Genomic DNA, 22,137 nt, shown 5'->3' on the forward strand with positions numbered 1-22,137 from the left:
ACAAACAATAGGCTCATGGCAGTTTCACAGCGGTTACATGGATACACGGGCAGGCAGCTTGGTGGTCAGTGGAGGAGTATTTAAAGTAGGGACCGCAGACAGGCTATCAAAGGCCTAAAATAACAAACAATAGGCTCATGGCAGTTTTACAGCGGTTACATGGATACACAGGCAGCTTGGTGGTGAGTGGAGGAGTAGTGCAAGGAGTGTCTGTCCCAGTACTCCCAAAATATAAATAGATGTTAATGTCTCGCAAAACAACCAAAACAAAAAAAAAAGGTGGCATACTTAGGTACAGGGGTGGGCTCATCTACTGAGTTTCTGACATTGTAATTTGGCAGTAACTATTTAATGGTGCCAATATAGGACACAGACACAGACTACTTTAAGTTGCATCATAGATGTCTACAAATTTGTATTGTCAGTGCCAGACATTGAATGATGTCAGCGAATAGACTAAAGATTGGTGGAGCTGTGCGACATAATTTTGCACGTGGTAGAGCACATTTTGAGCTGGGGTAGGGGGGAACTCTCTTGAGGCCGGCGGGACCGCCCCAGGGCCCCTCATGTTACAACGGTGTGTCTGACGTTGGGTGCGCACCACCACCGCCAGACACTACATTGTACTATGAGGGACCCAGTAGCAATGCCGTCAACCAAAAGCGAGCACACCCACCTCTTCAGACAAACAGCAGTCTCACGGGTGCTTGCGCCAAGTCGCGATACCACGGCCCCGTGTGGGGAGTTTTGCCATTTAGGGAGGTGTAAACATGTCGTATGCTGTACAATCAGCTGCAGCAAATTAGACATTAGAAAAGTAATTCACAGGCAAGAGCTTTTCATAGGAAAGCTAGGTGTCGGCCGGGCAAGGTGGGGCAAAAGATTTCGAAATCCAGTTGTGGTTCATTTTAATGAATGTTAGATCGTCAACATTTTGGGTAGCCAGACGAGTCCTTTTTTCGGTTAATATTGAACCTGCAGCACTGAATACTCTTTCTGATAGGACACTTGCTGCCGGGCAAGCAAGCTCCTGCAATGCATATTCTGCCAATTCTGGCCAGGTGTCTAATTTGGAGGCCCAGTAATCAAATGGGAATGACGGTTGAGGGAGAACATCGATAAGGGATGAAAAATAGTTAGTAACCATACTGGACAAATGTTGTCTCCTGTCACTTTCAATTGATGCAGCAGTACCTGTCCTGTCTGCGGTCATAGCAAAATCACTCCACAACCTGGTCAGAAAACCCCTCTGTCCAACGCCACTTCTGATGTGTGCACCCCTAACACTCCTAGTCTGCTGCCCCCTGGAGCTTGTGTGAGAACGATCACGTGCGCTGTGTGCTGGGAATGCCTGAAGCAAACGGTCAACAAGAGTTGATTGTTTGGTTGCTAATATTAGTTCCAAGTTCTCATGTGGCATAATATTTTGCAATTTGCCTTTATAGCGTGGATCAAGGAGGCAGGCCAACCAGTAATCGTCATCGTTCATCATTTTCGTAATGCGTGTGTCCCTTTTTAGGATACGTAAGGCATAATCCGCCATGTGGGCCAAAGTTCCAGTTGTCAAATCTCCGGTTGTGATTGGTTGAGGGGCAGTTGCAGGCAAATCTACGTCACTTGTGTCCCTCAAAAAACCAGAACCCGGCCGTGACACGCAACCAATTTCCTGTGCCCCCGTGAAAGTTTCCGCATTAAAAATATACTCATCCCCATCATCCTCCTCGTCCTCCACCTCCTCTTCGCCCGCTACCTCGTCCTGTACACTGCCCTGACCAGACAATGGCTGACTGTCATCAAGGCTTCCCTCTTCCTCTGGTGCAGACGCCTGCTCCTTTATGTGCGTCAAACTTTGCATCAGCAGACGCATTAGGGGGATGCTCATGCTTATTACGGCGTTGTCTGCACTAACCAGCCGTGTGCATTCCTCAAAACACTGAAGGACTTGACACATGTCTTGTATCTTCGACCACTGCACACCTGACAACTCCATGTCTGCCATCCTACTGCCTGCCCGTGTATCCTCCCACAAATAAATAACAGCACGCCTCTGTTCGCACAGTCTCTGAAGCATGTGCAGTGTTGAGTTCCACCTTGTTGCAACGTCTATGATTAGGCGATGCTGGGGAAGGTTCAAAGACCGCTGATAGGTCTGCATACGGCTGGCGTGTACAGGCGAACGTCGGATATGTGAGCAAAGTGCACGCACTTTGAGGAGCAGGTCGGAGAACCCAGGATAAGTTTTCAATAAGCACTGCACCACCAGGTTTAAGGTGTGAGCCAGGCAAGGAATGTGTTTCAGTTGGGAAAGGGAGATGGCAGCCATGAAATTCCTTCCGTTATCACTCACTACCTTGCCTGCCTCAAGATCTACTGTGCCCAGCCACGACTGCGTTTCTTGTTGCAAGAACTCGGACAGAACTTCCGCGGTGTGTCTGTTGTCGCCCAAACACTTCATAGCCAATACAGCCTGCTGACGCTTGGCAGTAGCTGGCCCATAATGGGACAACTGGTGTGCAACAGTGTCATCTGCCGATGGAGTGGTTGGCCGACTGCGTTCTGTGGAAGAGCTGTAGCTTCTGCAGGAGGACGAGGAGGAGGAGGAGGGGGTGCGAACGCCTACAGCCAACTGTTTCCTAGACCGTGGGCTAGGCACAACTGTCCCTAAATTGATGTCGCCTGTGGACCCTGCATCCACCACATTCACCCAGTGTGCCGTGATGGACACATAACGTCCCTGGCCATGCCTACTGGTCCATGCATCTGTAGTCAGGTGCACCTTTGTACTCACAGATTGCCTAAGTGCATGGACGATGCGCTGTTTAACATGCTGGTGCAGGGCTGGGATGGCTTTTCTGGAAAAAAAGTGTCGACTAGGTAGCTCGTATCGTGGTTCAGCGTACTCCATCAGGGCTTTAAAAGCTTCGCTTTCAACTAAACGGTAGGGCATCATCTCTAACGAGATTAGTCTAGCTATGTGGGCGTTAAAACCCTGTGTACGCGGATGCGAGGATAAGTACTTCCTTTTTCTAACCAGAGTCTCATGTAGGGTGAGCTGGACTGGAGAGCAGGAGATCGTGGAACTTTCGGGTGTGCCGGTGTACATGGCAGACTGAGAGACGGTTGGAGACGGTATTGTTTCCGCCGGTGCCCTAGATGCAATATTTCCTCCTACTAAACTGGTGATTCCCTTACCCTGACTGCTTTTGGCTGGCAAAGAAACCTGCACAGATACTGCCGGTGGTGCGGAAAATGGTGGCCTTACAGTGACGGAAGGGATGTTGCGTTGCTGACTAGCTTCATTGGCCGAGGGTGCTACAACCTTAAGGGACGTTTGGTAGTTAGTCCAGGCTTGAAAATGCATGGTGGTTAAGTGTCTATGCATGCAACTAGTATTTAGACTTTTCAGATTCTGACCTCTGCTTAAGCTAGTTGAACATTTTTGACAGATGACTTTGCGCTGATCAGTTGGATGTTGTTTAAAAAAATGCCAGACTGCACTCTTCCTAGACTCGGATCCCTTTTCAGGGATTGCAGACTGAGCTTTAACCGGATGGCCACGCTGTCCTCCAACAGGTTTTGGCTTTGACACGCGTTTTGGGCCAGATACGGGCCCGGCAGATGGAACCTGTTGCGATGTTGATGCCTGCTGCGGCCCCTCCTCCACCTCCGCTTCTGAACTACTGCCGCCTGCACCCTGTTCCCCCAATGGCTGCCAATCGGGGTCAATAACTGGGTCATCTATTACCTCCTCTTCGAGCTCGTGTGCAACTTCGTCTGTGTCACTGTGTCGGTCGGTGGTATAGCGTTCGTGGCGGGGCAACATAGTCTCATCAGGGTCTGATTGTGGATCTGTACCCTGAGACGGCAATGTGGTGGTCTGAGTCAAAGGAGCAGCATAGTACTCTGGCTGTGGCTGTGCATCAGTGCACTCCATGTCAGAATCTACTTGTAATGGGCATGGCCTGTTAAATGTTTCACTTTCTAAGCCAGGGACGGTATGTGTAAAGAGCTCCATGGAGTGACCCGTTGTGTCGCCTGCTGCATCCTTCTCTCTTGTTGTAGTTTTTGCTGAGGAGGACAAGGAAGCGACTTGTCCCTGACCGTGAACATCCACAAGCGACGCGCTGCTTTTACATTTACCAGTTTCGGAAGAGGAGGCAAAAGAGCTAGAGGCTGAGTCTGCAATGTAAGCCAAAACTTGCTGTTGCTGCTCAGCCTTTAAAAGCGGTTTTCCTACTCCCAGAAAAGAGAGCGTTCGAGGCCTTGTGTAGCCTGACGACGAAACTGGCTCCACAGCTCCAGACTTAGGTGGAATATTTTTATCCCCACGACCACCTGATGCTCCACTACCACTACCATCATTACCAGCTGACAATGAACGCCCACGACGACCTCTTGCACCAGACTTCCTCATTGTTTAAAAATCGTAACCAAACTAACTTTATTTGTTGCTGTCAAACAACTTACACGGTGAGCTATAACTTCAGTATGATTTCAATATCCCTTAACAGGTTGGTGAGACCACAAGGAAAATCAGGCACAATGTTACACACTCTGTTTTCTGTGACACCAAATCACAGAGATGACACACACGCAGGACTGTCACTCAAGCACTAATGTCAATATTAATCTCCCACCTAATTTATTTTTTTTTTTTTCTCTGTGAGACTTTAGAAACCAAATAATATTTAAAAAAAAAACAAAAAAACAAGGCTTTCTATGGCCCACTGAATGAGAGATGGCACGCACAGGAGTGGCACACAAGCCCTGACTGAGGCCAATATTTTTCTCCCACTGATTGATGTAGTGTTTTTGTGTTGAGGTTGATTTTAAAACACAAATGAAGGAAAAAAATAAAAAGGCTTTCTATGGCCCACAATTAGAGAGAGAGGTGGCACACCCAGGAGTCAAGACTGGCACACAAGCTGAAATGGCAATATTACTCTCCCACTGTTTTTTTATGTATTTTTTTTTTATTTTCAGGGAGACTTTAGAAACCAAATAATATTTAAAAAAAAAAAAAAAAACAAGGCTTTCTATGGCCCACTGAATGAGAGGGACAGAGGTGGCACACCCAGGAGTCAAGACTGGCACACAAGCTGAAATGGCAATATTACTCTCCCACTGTTTTTTTATGTATTTTTTTTTTTTATTTTCAGGGAGACTTTAGAAACCAAATAATATTAAAAAAACCAAAAAATAAATAGGCTTTCTATGGCCCACTGAATGAAAGGGAGAGAGGTGGCACACCCAGGAGTCAAGACTGGCACACAAGCTGAAAGGGCAATATTACTCTCCCACTGTTTTTTTATGTTTTTTTTTTTTTTTCAGGGAGACTTTAGAAACCAAATAATATTAAAAAAAAAAAAAAAAAAAAAAATAGGCTTGCTATAGCCCACTGAATGAGAGATAGCACACACAGCAGTGGCACACAAGCCCTGACTGAGGCCAATATTTTTCTCCCACTGATTGATGTAGTGTTTTTGTGTTGAGGTAGATTTTAGAACACAAATCACGGAAAAAATAAATAGGCTTTCTATGGCCCACTGAATGAAAGGGAGAGAGGTGGCACACCCAGGAGTCAAGACTGGCACACAAGCTGAAAGGGCAATATTACTCTCCCACTGTTTTTTTATGTATTTTTTGTTTTTTCAGGGAGACTTTAGAAACCCAATAATATTTAAAAAAAAAAATAAATAGGCTTTCTATGGCCCACTGAATGAGAGGGAGAGAGGTGGCACACCCAGGAGTCAAGACTGGCACACAAGCTGAAAGGGCAATATTATTCTCCCACTGTTTTTTTAGGTTTTTTTTTTTTTTTTCAGGGAGAATTAGAAACCAAATAATATTAAAAAAAAAAAAAAAAAATAGGCTTGCTATAGCCCACTGAATGAGAGATAGCACACACAGCAGTGGCACACAAGCCCTGACTGAGGCCAATATTTTTCTCCCACTGATTGATGTACTGTTTTTGTGTTGAGGTAGATTTTAGAACACAAATCACGGAAAAAATAAATAGGCTTTCTATGGCCCACTCAGTGAGAGATGGCACACACAGGGATGGCACTGTAGCAGAAATGCCAATCTTAATCTCCCACAAAAAAAAAAAAAAAAAAAAAAAAAAAAACTGTCCTACAATTACTATCTCCCTGCAGTAATGTAAGCCAGGTATGGCAGGCAGCAATAGGAGTGGACTGATGCACAAATTAAATAAAAAGTGTGGAAAAACAGAAAAGATAGCTGTGCAGAAAGGAAGGAACAAGAGGATATGTGCTTTGAAAAAAGCAGTTGGTTTCCACAGTGGCGTACACACAGCAATACAGCTATCACGGAGCCTTCTAGGGCAGCCCAATGAGCTACAGCGCTGAGGGGAAAAAAAAAAAAAAATAGCTTCCACAGTCCCTGCACACCGAAGGTGGTGTTGGACAGTGGAAATCGCTGCAGCACAAGCGGTTTGGTGGTTAGTGGACCCTGCCTAACGCTCTCCCTGCTTCTGATGAAGCGGCAGCAACCTGTCCCTAAGCTCAGATCAGCAGCAGTAAGATGGCGGTCGGCGGGAACGCCCCTTTATAGCCCCTGTGACGCCGCAGACAGCAAGCCAATCACTGCAATGCCCTTCTCTAAGATGGTGGGGACCAGGATCTATGTCATCACGCTGCCCACACTCTGCGTTCACCTTCATTGGCTGAGAAATGGCGCTTTTCGCGTCATTGAAACGCGACTTTGGCGCGAAAGTCGCGTACCGCATGGCCGACAAGCACAGGGGTCGGATCGGGTTTCATGAGACGCCGACTTAGCCAAAAGTCGGCGACTTTTGAAAATGATCGACCCGTTTCGCTCAACCCTAGTCCCCATCACATTCTCTTTCATCAAGTATGATAAAGACCCCTTTGGGTAATTTTTGGAAACCTTTGTACATTGTGCAAAGTTGAAATTTATACTCCATATATCTAGCAATTATAATAACTGCAAAATTTATTGTGAGGTTCCCATCTTTGTCTCTTTCAGCGTGTATGATACAGATCCTTTGGGTAATTTTTGGAAACCTTTGTACATTGTGCAGTGGTCAAACTTCTACTGTCAATCTCTATATATTCTATTATAATTTTTGTTATTCTGTTGCTCTTTCTCACGGTCTCTTTAAGTGTGTATCTGGGAGCCTGATGTTGATTTTTGAGTCTGCATTTGGACATTGTGGAACATCAATGCATTAATATGCTCCACACACTTCTTCAGGTTTCAGCTTTGCACAAAATAATAATATGAGTAATGAAACATGCTATATATACATATATATATATATATATATATATACATACATATATATATATATATATATATATATATATATATATATACTGTATATGCTGCTAATTCAAAAATCTTTCCCACACATCCCTTTATAAAGGGAAATTCGACATAATACCTCTGTTAGCATACGCCATGTACTGCTCACATATATGCAGCCCCCCAGTAGGCGGGCGGAACACCTGGGTATAAAATCTGTGTCTAATGGTGAACCCACTGGCCTTTCCCCTATGTTATGTCCTTCCCAATCTGCTGTCCGGAAAGCAGGCGCTGATGTCTCTTGCCCACAACCTGTAGTTGCACAGACACAATAGTCAGCAACCACGTGTAGTTCATTGTCCCAGCACAGCGTTCAGTTGTCCCTTGTCAGCATATATGTCTCTTCAAAAATTGTTAGTTAGATAGGACATGCATATTCGCTAGCACTTTACATTGTCCGGTGCTGGACAAAGGCCATTCCTGGCTTTTCTAGCCTCCTAATTGAGTCTTTTGTCTCTTTCTTAAACCATTGCTTCCCTTAAATTTTCAAAATTTTGATTAAAAAAATGGTGGTGGGGTATTGGCCAGTTTCTGTATATTTTAACCCCTTTCTGCCAGCTGACGGAATAGTACGTCAGCTGGCAGAACCCCCGCTTTAAGATGGGCTCCGGCGGCGAGCCCACCTTAAAGCCGCGACATGTCAGCTGTTTTGTACAGCTGACATGTGCGCGCAATGAGCACGAGCGGAATCGCGATCCGCCCGCGCCCATTAACTAGTTAAATGCCGCTGTCAAACGCAGACAGCGGCATTTAATTACCGCATCCGGCCGGGCGGCCGGAAATGACGTCATCGCCGACCCCCGTCACATGATCGGGGGTCGGCGATGTGTCAGGAAGGTAACCATAGAGGTCCTTGAGACCTCTATGGTTACTGATCCTCGGTAGCTGTGAGCGCCACCCTGTGGTCGGCGCTCACAGCACACCTGCAATTCTGCTGTGTAGCAGCGATCTTATGATCGCTGCTACATAGCAGAGCCGATCGGGTTGTGCCTGCTTCTAGCCTCCCATGGAGGCTATAGAAGCATGGCAAAAGTGAAAAAAAAAGTTAAAAAAAATGTGAAAAAAATAAAAAAAATATAAAAGTTTAAATCACCCCCCTTTCGCCCCAATCAAAATAAATCAATAAAAAAAAAATCAAACCTACACATATTTGGTATCGCCGCGTTCAGAATCGCCCGATCTATCAATAAAAAAAGCGTTAACCTGATCGCTAAATGGCGTAATGAGAAAAACAATCGAAACGCCAAAATTACGTTTTTTTGGTCGCCGCGATATTGCATTAAAATGAAATAACGGGCGATCAAAAGAACGTATCTGCACCAATATGCTATCATTAAAAACGCCAGCTCGGCACGCAAAAAATAAGCCCTCACATGACCCCAGATCACGAAAAATGGAGACGCTACGAGTATCGGAAAATGGCGCCATTTTTTTTTTTTTTTTTTTTTTGCAAAATTAGGAATTTTTTTTCACCACTTAGGTGAAAAATAACCTAGTCATGTTAGGTGTCTATGAACTCGTACTGACCTGGAGAATCATAATGGAAGGTCAGTTTTAGCAGTTAGTGAACCTAGCAAAATAGCCAAGCAAAAAACAGGTGTGGGATTGCACTTTTTTTGCAATTTCACTGCACTTGGAATTTTTTTCCCGTTTTCTAGTACACGACATGGTAAAACCAATGATGTCGTTCAAAAGTACAACTCGTCCCGCAAAAAATAAGCCCTCACATGGCCAAATTGACGGAAAAATTAAAAAGTTATGGCTCTGGGAAGGAGGGGAGCGAAAAACGAAAATGAAAAAACGGAAAAAGCTCCGGGGGGGTGAGGGGGTTAAGCAGGTCTAAGAGACTGGGTTAATACGCTCCACAGACCTATTCAGGCCACAGCCTTACACATATTGGAACATGATCATTGCCACGAGAAGGCCTTTACCTGAGCTCTGTAGCACTGCCTGTAACCTGAGTAATACACTCCACAGACCTCGTCACTCTATGGGACATATTCTCTAATTTCTCCATTGTTGCTCAAAACCTTGCAAAAAATAAACTCTGCCTGGTTGGGTAGTTTCCAGAATAAGTGCGTAGGCTGGTGCAGATTAGCCAATGGCACTCCTGTCTCTTTCCCTCGAGGAAGCTGCTGCCAAGTAAAATGAGGCTTGTACATGTTCCTGACATGGGTTTCAGGCCTGACAGACTGAGCACAATACAGGCCCTCGCTTGCATACAATGTATTCAGAATTTAATTCTAATGCTTTTGGTGTCTAGTAGAATCCAATTTACTGACATTGAGCATACAGCACCCCCAACTCCTGTATTGTAGTCACCTTACAGTGTCTTCACCTGCTATGACAGTGGCTCCATTGGGATCCGGTGGCCAAAATGAACTGTGAAGCTCACAAAACTCAGATTTCACAGTACCTGCTGGCCTCTGAAAATGTGAAACGATTGCCTCATAGTGACATGGTGGAGGACATGGTGATGTTAGCAGATGATGCCCAAAATTCAAATGGGCATATTTTTGCTGACATTGTAAAGTAATGTGGAAGATGTATTCCACTATCTAGCTAACAATTTGGAATGAGGGAGGGACTTCTCAAATGTAGGAGTGGGAATCCTCCAAAATGTATGATACATGGCCACCTCAGGGCCCTTCCCAAACTCAGGTTTCACGGCACCTGCAGGCCCTCGGAAAATGTCAAGCGAGGGTCGCATAATTACATGGAGGTGGATGTGGCGGTGGTGGTGGGCGAAGCCCAAAATTCAAATGGACATGTTTTAGCTGGCATTGTAAAGTGATGAGGAATATGTATTCCACTATCTAGCTAACAATTTTGAATTAGGGAGGGACCTCCCAAAACGTAGGAGTGAGAGCCCCTCCAAATGTATGATACAGGGCCACCTGAGGGTCCTTCCCAAACTCAGGTTTCATGGCACCTGCCGGCCCTCTGAAAATGTGAAGCAATAGCTGCATAATGACATGGCAGTGGAGGTGGGGGTGGTGGCGTGCAAAGCCCAAAATTAAAATGGGCTTGTTTTAGCTGGCATTTAGTGTTGAGCGATACCTTCCGATATCGGAAAGTATCGGTATCGGAAAGTATCGGCCGATACCGTCAAAGTATCGGATCTAATCCGATACCGATACCCGATCCCAATGCAAGTCAATGGGACGAAAATATCGGAATTAAAATAAACCCTTTATACACTTGTAGGTTCATTCTACATGAAGGAAAACAACTAAGAATAATGTAGGATGTATTGGGGGACGTGGCGGAGATATTAAAGGCACAGAGGTTTAGCCCAATGTAATAGAATAGCAGGATTTTGCGTTTTTTTTTATGACGTTCGGCGTTAGAAAGAATTTGACTATGTTAATTTTTTTTTTAATGTCAGATATTGATGTTTCACTGCTTCCACGCCCTTCACCTTTTTGTTTACTTCTCCCACGCTTTCTTCTTAATTATCCTCATCATCAGCTTCTTTGACATCAACTTCTTCACCTTATTCATCTTCTTCTTCATCTTCTACCTATTATTTTTTGGGTTACATTGTTCATATTGTTTTTAGTTTACTATTATCTTCATCATATTCTACTTCTTCATCATATTCTTATTTGTGACAGGCATTCCCGTAGTTGTTATCTATAAAAGTTTGAAGATTACACCTTCCGTTCTGCCTGTCACAAAACAGTTACATTTGTCCGCGTTCAGTTTGGCCTGCAGCATCAGGCTTTATCCAGGGGCACCACGAGGAGGAACGGACTCACCCCCATACACTGCTTAGTCTTCTTCTGCTTATAATTTACATAATATTTTTTGCTCTGATATTTTGTGTTATGCTTAATGTCCTTCTGCTCTTTGTTCTGCAGCCTCTTGTTCTTCTGCTTCTCGGTCTTCCAGGTCGTCGTCGTCTCCAGGGTCGTCGTCTCCGGGGTCGTCGTCATCGGGGTGGTCTCCGGGGTCGTCGTCATCGGGGTGGTCTTCAGGGTCATCGTCTCCAGGGTCGTCGTCATCACGGTGGTTGTCGTCTCTGGTGTCGTCGTCATCTTAGGGGTGGTCTTCCGGGTCATCGTGTTTAGTCTCTTGAACTTGGAAATGTAGCAGAAGGTACAAGAAGGCTGAGAAAATGCCGAGAACCAGCTGATGGAACTGGAACTCGGATGGCTACCCGAAGGTCCAAGAGCCAATGGAACGACCGAGGACCAGCTGACGTTACTGGAACCCGGTTACTAAGCAGGAGGTACCTGTGCTGAAAGCACTACCAAGGACCACCTGACGTTGGTGGAACTCAGATACCCAGAGGGAGGCACCTAAGCCAAAGGCTCTGCCCGGAACCAGCTGACGGTACTGGAACCAGGATGGGGAGCAGAAGGTACAAGAGCAAAAGACACTGCCGAGAACCAGCTGACGGTGCTGGAACCCGGATGGGTAGCCGAAGGTCCAAGAGCCAATGGAACTACCGAGGACCAGCTGACGTTACTGGAACCCGGTTACTAAGCAGGAGGTACCCGTGCCTGAAAGCACTACCAAGGACCACCTGACGTTGGTGGAACTCGGATACCAAAGGGAGGCACCTAAGCCAAAGGCTCTGCCCGGAACCAGCTGACGGTACTGGAACCAGGATGGGGAGCAGAAGGTCCAAGAGCAAGTGTCTGCGTGGCTTTTGCAGGACACGTTGCCGGCTGCACAGCAGGGGAACAGCTGGCAGTGCTGGACCCCACTGACACATTGGCTGGTGTTTTTCTCTGTGCAGCTAGCACACCTGGGCCCCAACTGGCGGTTTGTTAGAGCCCAGGGTCAGCAGGAGGAGGAGGAGCAGGAGCAGGGGGAGGGGAGTGTAGGCCGAAGCCTGCACTGGCGGCAGCTTTGGGTCTGTTGTGTCTGCGTGGCGGTCGCAGGACACGTTGCCGGCTACACAGCAGGGGAACAGCTGGCGGTGCTGGACCCCACTGACACATTGGCGAGGTGTTTGGCTCTGTGCAGCCAGCACTTCCGGACAGCAACTAGCGGTGTTGGAGCCCGGGCTCTGCAGGGGGAGCAGAGTGTAGGCCGAAGCCTACTTGAACCAATTTCAAAGGTAACCTTTAACCCCCCCTCAGGGGTTAGAAAGTAGAAGAGCCACAGCTTATGCAGCAGTAGTGCTGCACAAGTCAAAGGTTGCTCTTTTAATTTCGCTCCTTGCACACGCTGAATGAAACACGTATAACATTTAGCCCTTTATACAGTCAAACTGTGTTGGAGGCGCGAGTTCCCTTTGTAATGAGACGCAGCACAGATGTCAAGAATCCCACCTTGGTGCTGGGTGCAGCCTCCTGAGCGTTGTTATTTGCTGTACAGGAGTCTGCGCTGTCGTGTTATCCCCTGGCCTAGCGCTGTTAGCGCTGCCCATCTTCTGACATCATGTAATGTCGGCCGGTGCGTTTCGCGATGACCATGAATCCCAGCCCCGCAGTGTCTTAACATTGTCAAAACACTGCGGGGCTGGGATTCAGGGCCTGGCGCAGCACATATGTTGGCCTCTCACACTCGGGTCCTTACACCCGCTTCAGACTGTGCGGCGTCATCTGATCCCTTATCGCATGCCACGGCCATGAAGCCGCACAGTCCGAAGAAGGCGGAAGGAGAGGAGGGACAGGCGAACTGATGCACTGATCCTGCCCATCAATCACACCCTCGCAGTCCCAATAAATAAGACACCGAGGGGCGTTGTGTGGGTCAGGGCGGCCGCAGAGGCGCAGCCAGCCAAACAATGATGCCAGAAGACGGGCAGCGCTACCAAGGGGGTTGCAGCGTGTCATTACAAAGGAAAGTCACACCACCGGGACGGTTAAATGGTCACACAGAGGACACATTGCAGACGTGTTTTCAGTTCCACATGTGCGAGGAGAATACATTTCTGAGCCACCTTGCACACATGCAGCATTACCGCTGTACAAGGTGGCTGGATAACGTAAAAACGCCTGGGGGAGGGGGGACAGGTTCCCTTCAATTTCAGTTCTTGTGTCTGCGTGGCTTTTGCAGGACACGTTGCCGGCTGCACAGCAGGGGAACAGCTGGCGGTGCTGGACCCCACTGACACATTGGCTGGTGTTTTTCTCTGTGCAGCTAGCACATCTGGGCCCCAACTGGCGGTTTGTTAGAGCCCAGGGTCAGCAGGAGGAGGAGGAGCAGGAGCAGGGGGAGGGGAGTGTAGGCCGAAGCCTGCACTGGCGGCAGCTTTGGGTCTGTTGTGTCTGCGTGGCGGTCGCAGGACACGTTGCCGGCTACACAGCAGGGGAACAGCTGGCGGTGCTGGACCCCACTGACACATTGGCGAGGTGTTTGGCTCTGTGCAGCCAGCACTTCCGGACAGCAACTAGCGGTGTTGGAGCCCGGGCTCTGCAGGGGGAGCAGAGTGTAGGCCGAAGCCTACTTGAACCAATTTCAAAGGTAACCTTTAACCCCCCCTCAGGGGTTAGAAAGTAGAAGAGCCACAGCTTATGCAGCAGTAGTGCTGCACAAGTCAAAGGTTGCTCTTTTAATTTCGCTCCTTGCACACGCTGAATGAAACACGTATAACATTTAGCCCTTTATACAGTCAAACTGTGTTGGAGGCGCGAGTTCCCTTTGTAATGAGACGCAGCACAGATGTCAAGAATCCCACCTTGGTGCTGGGTGCAGCCTCCTGAGCGTTGTTATTTGCTGTACAGGAGTCTGCGCTGTCGTGTTATCCCCTGGCCTAGCGCTGTTAGCGCTGCCCATCTTCTGACATCATGTAATGTCGGCCGGTGCGTTTCGCGATGACCATGAATCCCAGCCCCGCAGTGTCTTAACATTGTCAAAACACTGCGGGGCTGGGATTCAGGGCCTGGCGCAGCACATATGTTGGCCTCTCACACTCGGGTCCTTACACCCGCTTCAGACTGTGCGGCGTCATCTGATCCCTTATCGCATGCCACGGCCATGAAGCCGCACAGTCCGAAGAAGGCGGAAGGAGAGGAGGGACAGGCGAACTGATGCACTGATCCTGCCCATCAATCACACCCTCGCAGTCCCAATAAATAAGACACCGAGGGGCGTTGTGTGGGTCAGGGCGGCCGCAGAGGCGCAGCCAGCCAAACAATGATGCCAGAAGACGGGCAGCGCTACCAAGGGGGTTGCAGCGTGTCATTACAAAGGAAAGTCACACCACCGGGACGGTTAAATGGTCACACAGAGGACACATTGCAGACGTGTTTTCAGTTCCACATGTGCGAGGAGAATACGTTTCTGAGCCACCTTGCACACATGCAGCATTACCGCTGTACAAGGTGGCTGGATAACGTAAAAACGCCTGGGGGAGGGGGGACAGGTTCCCTTCAATTTCAGTTCTTGTGTCTGCGTGGCTTTTGCAGGACACGTTGCCGGCTGCACAGCAGGGGAACAGCTGGCGGTGCTGGACCCCACTGACACATTGGCTGGTGTTTTTCTCTGTGCAGCTAGCACATCTGGGCCCCAACTGGCGGTTTGTTAGAGCCCAGGGTCAGCAGGAGGAGGAGGAGCAGGAGCAGGGGGAGGGGAGTGTAGGCCGAAGCCTGCACTGGCGGCAGCTTTGGGTCTGTTGTGTCTGCGTGGCGGTCGCAGGACACGTTGCCGGCTACACAGCAGGGGAACAGCTGGCGGTGCTGGACCCCACTGACACATTGGCGAGGTGTTTGGCTCTGTGCAGCCAGCACTTCCGGACAGCAACTAGCGGTGTTGGAGCCCGGGCTCTGCAGGGGGAGCAGAGTGTAGGCCGAAGCCTACTTGAACCAATTTCAAAGGTAACCTTTAACCCCCCCTCAGGGGTTAGAAAGTAGAAGAGCCACAGCTTATGCAGCAGTAGTGCTGCACAAGTCAAAGGTTGCTCTTTTAATTTCGCTCCTTGCACACGCTGAATGAAACACGTATAACATTTAGCCCTTTATACAGTCAAACTGTGTTGGAGGCGCGAGTTCCCTTTGTAATGAGACGCAGCACAGATGTCAAGAATCCCACCTTGGTGCTGGGTGCAGCCTCCTGAGCGTTGTTATTTGCTGTACAGGAGTCTGCGCTGTCGTGTTATCCCCTGGCCTAGCGCTGTTAGCGCTGCCCATCTTCTGACATCATGTAATGTCGGCCGGTGCGTTTCGCGATGACCATGAATCCCAGCCCCGCAGTGTCTTAACATTGTCAAAACACTGCGGGGCTGGGATTCAGGGCCTGGCGCAGCACATATGTTGGCCTCTCACACTCGGGTCCTTACACCCGCTTCAGACTGTGCGGCGTCATCTGATCCCTTATCGCATGCCACGGCCATGAAGCCGCACAGTCCGAAGAAGGCGGAAGGAGAGGAGGGACAGGCGAACTGATGCACTGATCCTGCCCATCAATCACACCCTCGCAGTCCCAATAAATAAGACACCGAGGGGCGTTGTGTGGGTCAGGGCGGCCGCAGAGGCGCAGCCAGCCAAACAATGATGCCAGAAGACGGGCAGCGCTACCAAGGGGGTTGCAGCGTGTCATTACAAAGGAAAGTCACACCACCGGGACGGTTAAATGGTCACACAGAGGACACATTGCAGACGTGTTTTCAGTTCCACATGTGCGAGGAGAATACGTTTCTGAGCCACCTTGCACACATGCAGCATTACCGCTGTACAAGGTGGCTGGATAACGTAAAAACGCCTGGGGGAGGGGGGACAGGTTCCCTTCAATTTCAGTTCTTGTGTCTGCGTGGCTTTTGCAGGACACGTTGCCGGCTGCACAGCAGGGGAACAGCTGGCGGTGCTGGACCCCACTGACACATTGGCTGGTGTTTTTCTCTGTGCAGCTAGCACATCTGGGCCCCAACTGGCGGTTTGTTAGAGCCCAGGGTCAGCAGGAGGAGGAGGAGCAGGAGCAGGGGGAGGGGAGTGTAGGCCGAAGCCTGCACTGGCGGCAGCTTTGGGTCTGTTGTGTCTGCGTGGCGGTCGCAGGACACGTTGCCGGCTACACAGCAGGGGAACGGCTGGCGGTGCTGGACCCCACTGACACATTGGCGAGGTGTTTGGCTCTGTGCAGCCAGCACTTCTGGACAGCAACTAGCGGTGTTGGAGCCCGGGCTCTGCAGGGGGAGCAGAGTGTAGGCCGAAGCCTACTTGAACCAATTTCAAAGGTAACCTTTAACCCCCCCTCAGGGGTTAGAAAGTAGAAGAGCCACAGCTTATGCAGCAGTAGTGCTGCACAAGTCAAAGGTTGCTCTTTTAATTTCGCTCCTTGCACACGCTGAATGAAACACGTATAACATTTAGCCCTTTATACAGTCAAACTGTGTTGGAGGCGCGAGTTCCCTTTGTAATGAGACGCAGCACAGATGTCAAGAATCCCACCTTGGTGCTGGGTGCAGCCTCCTGAGCGTTGTTATTTGCTGTACAGGAGTCTGCGCTGTCGTGTTATCCCCTGGCCTAGCGCTGTTAGCGCTGCCCATCTTCTGACATCATGTAATGTCGGCCGGTGCGTTTCGCGATGACCATGAATCCCAGCCCCGCAGTGTCTTAACATTGTCAAAACACTGCGGGGCTGGGATTCAGGGCCTGGCGCAGCACATATGTTGGCCTTTCACACTCGGGTCCTTACACCCGCTTCAGACTGTGCGGCGTCATCTGATCCCTTATCGCATGCCACGGCCATGAAGCCACACAGTCCGAAGAAGGCGGAAGGAGAGGAGGGACAGGCGAACTGATGCACTGATCCTGCCCATCAATCACACCCTCGCAGTCCCAATAAATAAGACACCGAGGGGCGTTGTGTGGGTCAGGGCGGCCGCAGAGGCGCAGCCAGCCAAACAATGATGCCAGAAGACGGGCAGCGCTACCAAGGGGGTTGCAGCGTGTCATTACAAAGGAAAGTCACACCACCGGGACGGTTAAATGGTCACACAGAGGACACATTGCAGACGTGTTTTCAGTCTGGCTGCGCCTGTGCGGGTGCGCTGGCCGAGATCCCGCCTCGCAGTGTCGTCTAATGTAATCCCACCGCGGGCCTGTGATCCGTGCCCGTGCGCAGTGCATATCCTCGCCTCTCACTCCCCTCCCTACGGCTTTTTCAGACTGTGCGGTGTCACGGCCGTGGCATGCTATTAGGGATCAGCTGACGTCGCACAGTCTGAAGAAGCCGTAGGGAGGGGAGTGAGAGGCGAGGATATGCACTGCGCACGGGCACGGATCACAGACGACACTGCGAGGCGGGATCTCGGCCAGCGCACCCGCACAGGCGCAGCCAGCCTGACACCAAATGATGTCAGAAGACGGGCAGCGCAAAATGTGTGCATGGCCAAGGGCTAACCTAACAGCGCAGGCTCCGGGACAGATTCAAACAACGCTGAGGAGGCGGCGCACGGCGCCAAGGGGGTAAAAATGATGGCTGTGCTGCGTCACACGACAAAGGAAAGTTCCACCTACCGGACGGTTTAACGCTGTGATGGGACACATTTCATAACTGTTAGGTTCCGCATGTGCAAGGAGCACCACGAAAAGAGGCACTTTTTCCCTTTGCATCATTACTGCTGCACAAGGTGGCTCCTTCAGTAACAAACGCCTGGGGGGGGGGGGGGACAGGTTCCCTTAAAGTAAACTTGTTGTGACTGCGTGGCGGTCGCAGTACACGTTGCCGTATACACAGCAGGGGAACAGCTGGCGGTGCTGAACCCCACTAACACATTGGCGAGGTGTTTGGCTCTGTGCGTACAGCACTTCTGGACGGCAACTGGCGGTGTTGGAGCCCAGGGACAGGTGGAGGAGGAGGAGGTTGGAGGAGGTAGGAGGGATTGCCACACACACAGCAGGGGAACAGCTGACGTTACTGAACCCCAATAACAGAGGAGGGACTGTTGACTGTGCGTACAGCACTTCTGGACGGCAACTGGCGGTGTTGGAGCCCAGGGACAGGTGGAGGAGGAGGAGGTTGGAGGAGGTAGGAGGGATTGCCACACACACAGCAGGGGAACAGCTGACGTTACTGAACCCCAATAACAGAGGAGGGACTGTTGACTGTGCGTACAGCACTTCTGGACGGCAACTGGCGGTGTTGGAGCCCAGGGACAGGTGGAGGAGGAGGAGGTTGGAGGAGGTAGGAGGGATTGCCACACACACAGCAGGGGAACAGCTGACGTTACTGAACCCCAATAACAGAGGAGGGACTGTTGACTGTGCGTACAGCACTTCTGGACGGCAACTGGCGGTGTTGGAGCCCAGGGACAGGTGGAAAAGCAGAGGAACACAATGTAGGCCGAAGCCTGAGAAAGTCGAAAGGGAACCTTTAACCCCCCCCCAAGGCGTTTGTAGCTGAAAGAGCCAGCTTGTGCAGCACAAAAGATGCAAAAGGAAAAGGTGGCTCTTTTCATCATGCTCCTTGCACACGCAGAACTAAACACTTATAAAATGTGTCCCCTGCAACCGTAAAACCGTCCCGGAGGTGGGACTTTCCTTCGTAATGTGACGCAGCACAGCCGTCATTCCTACCCCCCCGGCGCCGCGCACCGGCTCCTCAGCGTTGTTTTATTCCGTCCCGGAGCCTGCGCTGTTATGTTATCCCGTGGCCAGGCACACTTAGCGCTGCCCATCTTCTGACATCATTTGGTGTCAGGCTGGCTGCGCCTGTGCGGCCGCGCTGGCAGAGAGCCCGCCTCGCAGTGTCTTCTGATTTAATCCCACTGGGGGCCTGGGATCCATGGACATGCGCAGTGCATATCCTCGCCTCTCACTCCCCTCCCTACGGCTTCTTAAGACTGTGCGGTGTCACGGCCGTGGCATGCTATTAGGGACCAGCTGACACCGAACAGTCTGAAGAAGCCATAGGGAAATGAGTGAGAGGTGGAGGTTCAGATATGCACTGCGCATGTCCATGGATCCCAGGCCCCCAGTGGGATTAAATCAGAAGACACTGCGAGGCGGGCTCTCTGCCAGCGCGGCCGCACAGGCGCAGCCAGCCTGACACCAAATGATGTCAGAAGATGGGCAGCGCTAAGTGTGCCTGGCCACGGGATAACATAACAGCGCAGGCTCCGGGACGGAATAAAACAACGCTGAGGAGCCGGTGCGCGGCGCCGGGGGGGTAGGAATGACGGCTGTGCTGCGTCACATTACGAAGGAAAGTCCCACCTCCGGGACGGTTTTACGGTTGCAGGGGACACATTTTATAAGTGTTAAGTTCTGCGTGTGCAAGGAGCTAAACAAAAATAGCTACCTTTTCCTTGTGCAGCATTACTGCTGCACAAGGTGGCTCTTTCAGTAACAAACGCCTTGGGGGGGGGGGGGACAGATTCCCTTACATTTCAGTTGTTGTGTCAGCGTGGCGGTCGCATGACACATTGCCGGCTACACAGCTGGGGATCAGCTGACGTTACTGAAACCCAATAACACTGGGTCGTATGTTTTGACTGTGCAGACGGCACTTCTGAGCCTCAACTGGCGGTGTTGGAGCACAGGAATTTAAGTTCAGGTGGTAGAAAGATGAACACAACAGGAGACCTGGATAACGTATACAGTGACCTAATTATTTAATCAGGAGGAGGAGTGGCAAATTCCTGCGAGATCCAGGCCTTGTTCATTTTCAGGAAAGTAAGCCGGTCAACGTTATCGGAGGATAGTCGCATGCGACGGTCAGTTAGTACACCACCTGCAGCACTAAAGACACGTTCCGATAATACACTGGCCGCAGGGCAAGACAGCACCTCCAATGCATACTGGCTTAGCTCTGGCCATGTATCCAGCTTTGAGACCCAAAACTTGAAAGGGGAAGAGCCGTCTGGGAGTACAGCAAGAGGGCAAGACATGTAGTCTGTCACCATCTGACGGAACCGTTGCCTCCTGCTGACTGGAGCCGTCTGTGATGGTGTAGACTTTTGTGGGGGGCACAGAAAACTGTGCCACAGTTGGGCCATACTGGTCTTGCCTTGGGCAGAGGCACTGCTTCTGCTCCCTCTTTGTGCAGAGCCTCCACCACTGCCTGGACGCACTGAGCTGCTTTGGAATGCACTAGCAGCACTTCTCTCAGTTGGAATGGAGAAGATGATGGAATTGACCAGTGTGTCTTGGTACTCCCGCATTTTTCACTCACGGTTCAACGGTGTGATGAGGCTTTCTACGTTGTCCCGGTAGCGAGGATCGAGGAGGGTGAACACCCAATAATCAGACATGTTGAGAATGTGGGCGATGCGGCGGTCATTTCTCAGGCACTGCAGCATGTAATCCACCATGTGCTGCAGACTGCCAACTGCCCAAGAAACGCTGTCCCCTGCTGGAGGCGTGATCTCTGCCCGCTCGTCATCACCCCACCCTCGCTGTACACACTGAGTACTGGACAAATCGGTAACTCCCTCCTCTGGACGGACGTCTTCCTCCTCCATTGACTCCTCCTCATCCTCCTCACAAACTGTCCCCTGCCTAAACGTTTGTGAGGAACCACGTGGCACTGACTGTCCAGAAGATGATGGAAATGGTGAATCCTCATCCTCCACCTCTTCCACAACATCATCCCTTAGCGCTTGCAGTGATTTTTCAAGCAGGCAGATAAGGGGGACAGTCATGCTGACTAGTGCATCATCTGCACTCGCCATCCGCGTGGAATAATCAAAGGGACGCAAAACCTGGCAGACGTCATTCATAGTGGCCCACTCTGTGGTTGTGAAGTCTGTACGGCGCTGAGTGCGACTTCTTTGCGCCTGAAGCAGCTGGTACTCCATTACAGCTTGCTGCTGCTCACACAACCGCTCCAACATATGTAACGTGGAATTCCACCTGGTAGGTAGGTCACATATGATGCGATGTTCCGGCAGGCGGTGTCGGCGCTGCAGAGCCGCAATGCGCGCTTTTGCCGTGCTGGAACGCCGCAAGTGAGCACACTCTAGGCGGACCTTGTGCAGCAGTGCATCAAGATCCGGATAGTCCCTCAAAAAGCTCTGCACGACCAAATTGAGCACATGTGCCAGACATGGGATGTGAGTGAGGTTGCCGAGGCCCAGAGCTGCCACCAGATTTCGGCCATTATCACACACTACCATGCCTGGCTGGAGATTCGCTGGCACAAACCACACATCGCTCTCCTGCTTGATGGCATTCCAGAGCTCCTGCGCTGTGTGGCTACGATTCCCCAAAAAAATTAATTTCAACACGGCCTGTTGACGTTTGGCCACGGCTGTGCTCATGTCGGTCGTAACAGGTACACGTTCATCACGGGTCCATGTGGAGGTGGACTGTGACGGCTCCTGCAGCGATGATTCTGAGGAACTGGTGTAAGAGGAGGAGTCAATGCGTACAGAATGGATTCCTGCAATCCTTGGAGTGGGCAGGACACGTCCTGCGCCACTCGCACGGTCTGTACCCGGCTCAATGACATTAACCCAATGGGCAGTGAGGGAAAGGTATCGCCCCTGTCCATGTTGACTGGTCCACGCATCGGTGGTGAGGTGGATCTTGCTACTGACGGCGTTCAGTAGCGCGTGTTTTATGTGTCCCTCCACATGCTTGTGCAGGGCAGGGACGGCTTGCCTGCTGAAGTAAAAGCGGCTGGGCACATTGTACTGTGGGACTGCCAATGACATCAAGTCACGGAAGCTGTCAGTCTCCACCAGCCTGAATGACAGCATTTCCAGTGACAGAAGTTTGGCAATGCCTGCAGTCAGAGCCTGTGCTCGTGGGTGGTTTGACGAGAAAGGCCGCCTTTTCTCCCATGCCTGTACTACCGATGGCTGTAGACTGGGCTGGGAGTGTGTGGATGACTGGGAAAGTGGTGCTGCGGGTGGAATTACAGCGGGTCTCTGGACAACAGGGCCAGAGGTTC

The sequence above is a fragment of the Ranitomeya variabilis genome, chromosome 5, assembly GCF_051348905.1.
Source record: "Ranitomeya variabilis isolate aRanVar5 chromosome 5, aRanVar5.hap1, whole genome shotgun sequence".
Lineage (NCBI taxonomy): Eukaryota > Metazoa > Chordata > Amphibia > Anura > Dendrobatidae > Ranitomeya > Ranitomeya variabilis.